The sequence below is a fragment of the Chlorocebus sabaeus genome, chromosome 10 (genome assembly GCF_047675955.1).
Source record: "Chlorocebus sabaeus isolate Y175 chromosome 10, mChlSab1.0.hap1, whole genome shotgun sequence".
NCBI lineage: Eukaryota > Metazoa > Chordata > Mammalia > Primates > Cercopithecidae > Chlorocebus > Chlorocebus sabaeus.
The window spans coordinates 50,523,607-50,530,974 of record NC_132913.1 but is presented as its reverse complement, the minus strand read 5'-3'; the positions used below and the strand labels follow the sequence as shown (position 1 = coordinate 50,530,974).

Sequence of the window (7,368 nt, the reverse complement as noted above, 5' to 3'; positions counted from 1 at the left end):
GGCTTTTTTGTTTTGATTTGTTTTGTTTTTTTGACAGTCTTGCTCTGTCGCCCAGGCTGGAGTGCAGTGGCTGCATCTTGGCGCACTGCAAGCTCCGCCTCCTGCGTTCCGGCCATTCTCCTGCCTCAGCCTCCCGAGTAGCTGGGACTACAGGCGCCCGCCACCATGCCCGGCTAATTTTTTTTGTATTTTTAGTAGAGACGGGATTTCACCGTGTTAGCCAGGATGGTCTCGATCTCTTGACCTCATGATACGCCTGCCTTGGCCTCCCAAAGTGCTAGGGTTACAGGCGTGAGCCACTGCGCCCGGCCTACATGAGGTTTATGGATGTCTAAAGTTACTTTCAGTCGAGAGATGCATGGTCTTAATATTTCTGTCACCCCCAAATTCATATGTTGAAATCCTAACCCCCTACGTGATGCCATTAGGACAATGGGCCTTTGGGGGGTGATCAGGTCATTAGGGTGGAGCCCTCATAAATGGGATTAGTTATAAAAGAGACCCCAGAGAGATCCCTCATCCCTTCTGCCATGTGAGGACACAACTAGAAGATAGCTATCTTCAAACCAGGAAGAGAGCTCTTACCAGACACTGAGTCTGCCAGTGATTCATCTTCGACTTCCCCGTCTCCAAAGTAGTGAGAAATAAATTTCTGTTGTTTATATGACCCAGTCTATGGTATTTTGTTATAGCAGACTGAAAAGACGAAGACAACACTTTTTTCTAATTTTATGATTCTGCATAGTGCCATTATTGCCACCAACATAAACCTTCATAAATTACTAAGGGCATTGGATGTTAGTTCTGACCGAATTTGGGGTTTTGTAGAAGTTTCTTTCTTTGGCCATCTCTTCCATGATGAGGGCGTAATAACTTAAAGGCATACAGTGCTTCTATTACAGATTATAAAAAACAAATTAAAATAATGGGAGTTTTGACAGAAAGGCAAGTGAGTTTTTTGCCGTTGCTCCTGCAGATGAAAGCAGACAAAACTGCCACCAGAATGCTGCTTAGAAAGCTTTTAGTCTCAGAAAGAATTGTTTTCCTCTGTGCTACCATGTCAGTTCTGGTAGTCTTATCTTATTTTGTCTCATGATTTTTTCCCTTTTGATGCTCACCTTACCTCTATTTGCTCTCATGATTATTTTACTTGAATCATAGACACAGGGACTATGGGGAAAATGACAGGTCATTGTATTCAGACCTCTGTACCTAGTGCATGTTATTGCCAGACACTTATATTATTCCCTTTAGAATTATATTTAATCTCTTTCTGAATGTCTTATTGATGTTTTCTCAATGACCTCTTCGGGTGGCTATTCCATTGTTAAATTGCTCTTGCCTTTAGGACACTTTCTCTTATAAGTAATTTAAACATGCCCTTCTTATTTCTTGTAAAACATTCTAAGTCAACCACAAACGATTCTTCACTTTACTGTATATTCTTTCTTTCTTCTCCACTAAAATACCACATGTCATGGGAGGCAAGCTCTCCATTCAACATGTGGGCCATTCAGAAGAAACCTAACAGATTCATGCCATTTCCCACATCTACAAAACGAACATTTAAATGCTCTTTAAAATTCCTCTCAGCACTAATGTTCTGTGATCCTATGATTTCTACATTTGGTTGTAAAATGATTTCTAAGTCTGTCTGTGTTCCAATTTGTTATGCCTGTGAAACTTTAAGTATTGTGTACTTAAATCTATTATTTTTAACTTCCAATAATCAAAAACTATAAATTATATCATGTAGAATTATAAATGCCTAATTTTACTGAGTACTTATTATGTACTAGTTTATTATTGGATATTTATATATTTTAGATTTTTCCTCTAATGATACTTTATATTATTTTGTTAGAGTTAAATATACATACACACATGTGTATATATACATATGTTATATATAATTAATATATATTTAAATTTATTCTATTGGAAACATTACATTCAATACATTCTTATTTTATATTTCATTCTCTTAAGTCGTCATATCTTTTTTGTTTCTTTTTTATGGAGAATTTCTGAGGACACTTGTCCCATGAAGATACTTTACAGAACTCTTATTATATTTCATATTACACCATTTTCCAATATTGTCCCCTTTATTTATGACTACTAAGAATATCTATTGACACAGGTTGATGGAAGAGAATAGAGAACCCAGAAATAAAGCCATGTATCTAGAGCCAACTGATCTATGACAAACTTGACAAAAACATACACTAGGGAAAGAACATCTAAAAATATGCTCTCCCTTTTTTTTTTTTTTTTTAATCATAGTCAGCTCACTGACTGGCAACATCAGCTATGCCAGTCTTCTTCAGAGTTGGATGCACAGCCCACAGGGGAGCATCTAAAGTGGAGGGAGAAAATATTAAAACATCAAGAATGAAACCAAGCTTTCCGGATAGTTAAAACTTGGATCGACATTGGCTTCTGCACTGAGCCATGAGAAAATGAAACAGTCTCTAAGAAGAATAGAAATCCACAGCAAGTAGTTAATCATGACACCTTCACTCTTGCATTTGCTTTCAACATTTTGTGACACATTGCAGCTTTCCTGTGCCTGATTAAGCTGGTCTGGCTTATACACCAATGGACAATTTGCTGAAAAAGGTTTCTTCAACTAAACCATAGTGTAAGACAGGATTTAACTTTGTAACCTCAAACGCTTACCCACAACATCTGTTGTGTCTCTAAGTTCAGCGAATCCAGTGTCTTCACTCAGTCTTTCTACCCACACCTTAGTTGAAACTCTCCGTACTTGTAATCTGGGTGCTTAGTAGATACTGTCCTAAATGGTCTTCCACCTTCAGTTTTACTCCTTTTGCAATCTACTCGCTACCCTAAGCACACTCTTCATTTGATACACATCATGTGATGCACATGCCACTCCCTCGTTTGACATCATTTATCTTAGTAGGCACAGGTTACTGTAATAAAATACTAGGGACTAGATGACTTATACAACAGAAATTGATTTTCTTACAGTTCTTGTATCTGGAAGTCTGAGATTAGTGTGTCCAGCATGGTTGGGTTCTGGTGAGGGCTCTCTTCCTGGCTTTCAGATCCAACTTCTCACTGTGTCCTCACAGGGCCTTTCCTTGGCACATGCACTTGGAGAGAGAAAGAGAGATCTCTCATCCCCTTCTTATAAAGCCACCAATCCTATCAGATTAGGACTCCATCCTTATGACCTCATTCAATCTTAATTACCTCCTAAAAGCCCTGTCTCTAAATAGTCACACTGGATGGAGGACTCACCCCATGGGACTGAGGGAGCAGGTATAATTCAGCCCATAGCATCATTCATCGGTTCTCTATCTTCCATCTTGTTAGATGCTGGGATCCTGGTCATGGTATCTAAGGCTCTCCATGATCCCATACCAGCCTGTCTCTCCTGATTCAGCTCAAATTGTGCCTGAACCAGTATGTTGTGTTCCAGCCCTACTTAGCAGTTCCCCTGGGTACACCATGTTTTCTTTGGATTCTCTGCCTTGTTTGTCCTCTTATGCTCGTTTTGAATATTTTCTATTCATCCTTGTGAACAGGAAGTAGGTACATTTTCCTCCAAGAATCCTGCACTAATAATAATTTCCTTTTACTCTTTTCCTTATCCCTCTACCTTACATCTGTGTTAGAGGCCCTCCTTCTCTGATCTCTGTGTAGGTTAATATACTACATTATAATAATTTGTTTACTTGTCTGCCCCCCCACCCTCCGCCATTAGATTACAAACTCTTTGAGGGCAGTGCCCATGTTTTATTATTCTTACTACTATTTCTATTCTCAGTGGTTAATATGGCTAGATTTAAACAAATTCTTCTTACTGAAAGATGTTTTAGTATCACCTGTAACTGTATAAAATGATAAGCATGAATATCAATATGGCTGTTATAAACCACAAAGTCTCTTACTCTCAGTAAGTGTATTGAATAATGTCACTGCACTTTATTGGGCATGGGCATAGAGTAACTGGAAGGCAGACAGTAAGACACTGCTTAACTGTGCAGAAATGACGCCGAGGGCTGCAGGTCGGGGACAGGGCAGGGAGAAGAAACATAAGTGCATCTGTTATCATTGAACAAAGCAGAGTAACGTATTTAGGAAGTTTTACCTAAACCACAGCTGAGTATCTACCACTAGGAGGCCTGGATTCCCCACAGTGGAATTTCTGTCCTTCGGTCAATAAGTACCTAATCACTGCCTTATCACTTATAACCTACCAACACTTTCCCCTCTGTGGCCCATGCAATCCGAGGCTATCCAGGCTTGCTTTGCACCGACCTCCCTGCAGAGTGGGTGTATATTAGTCTGTTCTCACGCTGCTAATAAAGACATACCAGAGACATGGTAATTTATACAGGAAAGAGGTTTAATTGACTCAGTTCACATGGCTTAAGAGTCCTCAGGAAACTTACAGTCATAGCAGAAAGGGAAGCAAACACGTCCTTCTTCACATGATGATAGAGAGGAGAAGAAATCAGAACCCAGCGAAGGGGGAAGATCCTTATAAGACCATCAGATCTCATGAGAACTCACTCACTATCATGAGAATAGGATGGGGGAAACAGTCCCCATGATTCAATTCTCTCCACCTGGTCCTTTCCACCATTCATGGTGATTATGGTAACTACAACTGACAATGAAATTTGGGTGTGGGGATACAATCAAAACATAACACGGTGTAACACTGCTTCTCTGGATTGATTTGAATCCCATCACTCTAGGAAGGCTGCTACAATATTACAGTTACAATGCCTCAACTGAGAGGGTTGAAGAAACCATAGCAGTTCCATATGCATAGGCTAAAGGATAAAGGACTCTTGCTAGCCCAGGATAGGGCACGTGGACAAGGCCTTCCCCTGCCAAATTTGCTGCTGTGTATGCTTTCTTGATTTTACTCTTAGGTCAGAGGAGGTGGATAGATACTCCGGTGAAGCCTTAACAATTTTTGCTTTGTTTTGAATTCTCTCTTCCTGGGACTGGAGTTTGGGGAAAAGTCTGAATGAAGCAACCCCCTACAACATACACACACCTGCTAACCCCACTCCCCTGACCCATAGCTAAGAAAGACTGTATTTACCCATAGAATTACCCTGGCTCCTTCTTCTTAATCGATTGTATTATACAAGAACAACTCTTTCAAGGGTAGGTCAAAGGCCACCATTCACTCCCTTCTAGCTCTCTAGATGACAGTGTCATTTTCACTTTCCTCCTACATCAGGTATTTTTTTTTGACAACTATCAACTTTTCCTAACAAAATATTGAAGCTATTGAGACAAATGTTTAGTTATTAGAAGTTATTTCCACAAAGAATCAGTTTTCTTATAGGTAGTCAGTCATCTTTAGTGTTGTTAGGAAGACGAATATCAGGGTATGGCCAATGAATTACAAAAATGGTCAAGTTAAGAATAACTCCTTCATAATCATTCGTGAAGTGTTTTCAGAGTTCAATAATTTCCAGAATTTGTACCTAGTAGTGGATAAGGGAAGATAAAACATAGTAGATAATTCACTTACAAGATGTTTTTCACAGTACCTGCAAAATGTAGCTGTGGGTTCTTTCTTTAGGAAACATATGTTTCTGTGTTTTTGAAGTGATGACCTGTTTTGTGCTTCTCACATACTAGTAAGACAAAATTCCCTTAGAATCGAAGAAATTTTAAACATGTCAAATAATACACGAAGTTGAGAATTCTCTAAGGCAGAGGAATTCAGGTTTTAAGAGGGTAGAGAAATAAGCAAAATGACCCAGACATAAAACTTACCCTAAGAAAGAAAATAGCTGGGAGTGGAAAACTGATTCTTCAGAGGACAAAGATGGGAAGATAATTGGTTCAGAGGAAACACTTCCACCTGAAGTAGAGAAAAAGCAGAATGATAACCCTTGTGGAACTATGAAGGAAGAGAACCAGTGCTGTCTTCATAATCATGGAGGCTGGGATGGCCCCCGTATTAGAGACTCTATTGTGGACATTAAAAAGGTAGAAGAAAAAGAAGTCATTGTTAACTTGGAAAGGAACTAAAATGTTTTCAGGCCAAAGAAAATTCAATACTCAGATTGAAACTATGAGGGAAAAAAAAGATAATTGAAATACTAGAGTTAAAACAACAAAAAATAAAAACTTTTAGAGAAATTATTGAAAGAATAATATGTATTTCCCCAAATTATTGATTTACATTTCTATTTCTATTAAACCTGTGTATCATTTCAAAATAAGTGAAGTAAGTAATAGTCTTTCCCCTTTCTATGTACCAGTCTATAAGTATGTATTGAATACTTACACATATCAAATGTGATGCCTACAGAGACCATTCAATGCTATTTAAAATGGTTAAACAGCTAAGCTCTGGAGCAATTAGAGTTGGAGCGAGAGATGTCCATGTGCTTACATATATTATACTGGGAATGGAATGGTATTTATGTAATTCTGTGAACAGTTTATATTTGGACTACATCTGGATTTTTTGTCTTTCTTTCCAAAAGCAAGAAGAATAACTCTCCAGTACAGCAAATTATGGACTTGGAGGAATAAACAGAGATAACAACATTAAAATAAAAAGGCAATTCTTGGAGAAATTAGATGTCATCAAATGCCATTTTAAAAGACTATGTACTTAAAGTTGAAGCGTGACAGCTTTTACACTAGTTTAATAGCATTATGCAAAGAAGAAACCATCCTAAGATGCCCCCCAAAAACGCTTTGGACAGAGAACATGGATATTTGGAAGAGAATCATTAGAATCTGCAGGTTTCAGGAGAAAAGTACAGATCAGTCTCTCAAGTAACATATTCCCTAGTCCTATTTGTATGGAGACTTCCTTCTCTTTTTCTAATTTTTGATTTTTACAGGTTTATAGTAGTATATATATTTATGAGGTACATGAGATGTTTTGATACAGACATGCTATATGTAATCACATCAGGAAAGATAGGGTATTCACCCGCAAGCATTTATTCTTTGTTACAAACAATCCAATTAGACTTTTTAAGTTATTTTAAAATGTACAATTAAATGATTATTGACTATAGTCACCCTGTAAAAATATGTATATATAATGCTTCACAAATTTGCATGTCATCCTTTCACACGGCTATGCTAATATTCTCGGTATTGTTCCAATTTTAGTATATATGTTGCCAAAGCAGCGCTGTATAAAGACTTTCTTAGAAAGAATCAATTCCCTGTGAGGACAAATTTAAAGCAAAATAAAATACTGTCATGCCATTCAGGAGATGGTAAGAGTTTCTCTGACCTTCAGAAATCTATTGAACTTGCCTTGAAACTCATGTTAATTTCAGAGCCAATGGATGTCCAAAGTCTACAAAGGAGATGATGTTGCTAACCTGCCCATAT

At 38.0% G+C, this 7,368-nt stretch overlaps 1 non-coding gene across 1 annotated transcript; it reads right to left on the bottom strand.

Annotated features, from left to right (window-relative positions):
• Positions 1-7,058: 7,058 nt before the first annotated feature.
• Positions 7,059-7,160, bottom strand: LOC119625446 (U6 spliceosomal RNA). The gene has a single exon (XR_005241646.1). It is a non-coding gene; the product is annotated as a U6 spliceosomal RNA (small nuclear RNA).
• Between the last annotated feature and the right edge of the window lie 208 nt (positions 7,161-7,368).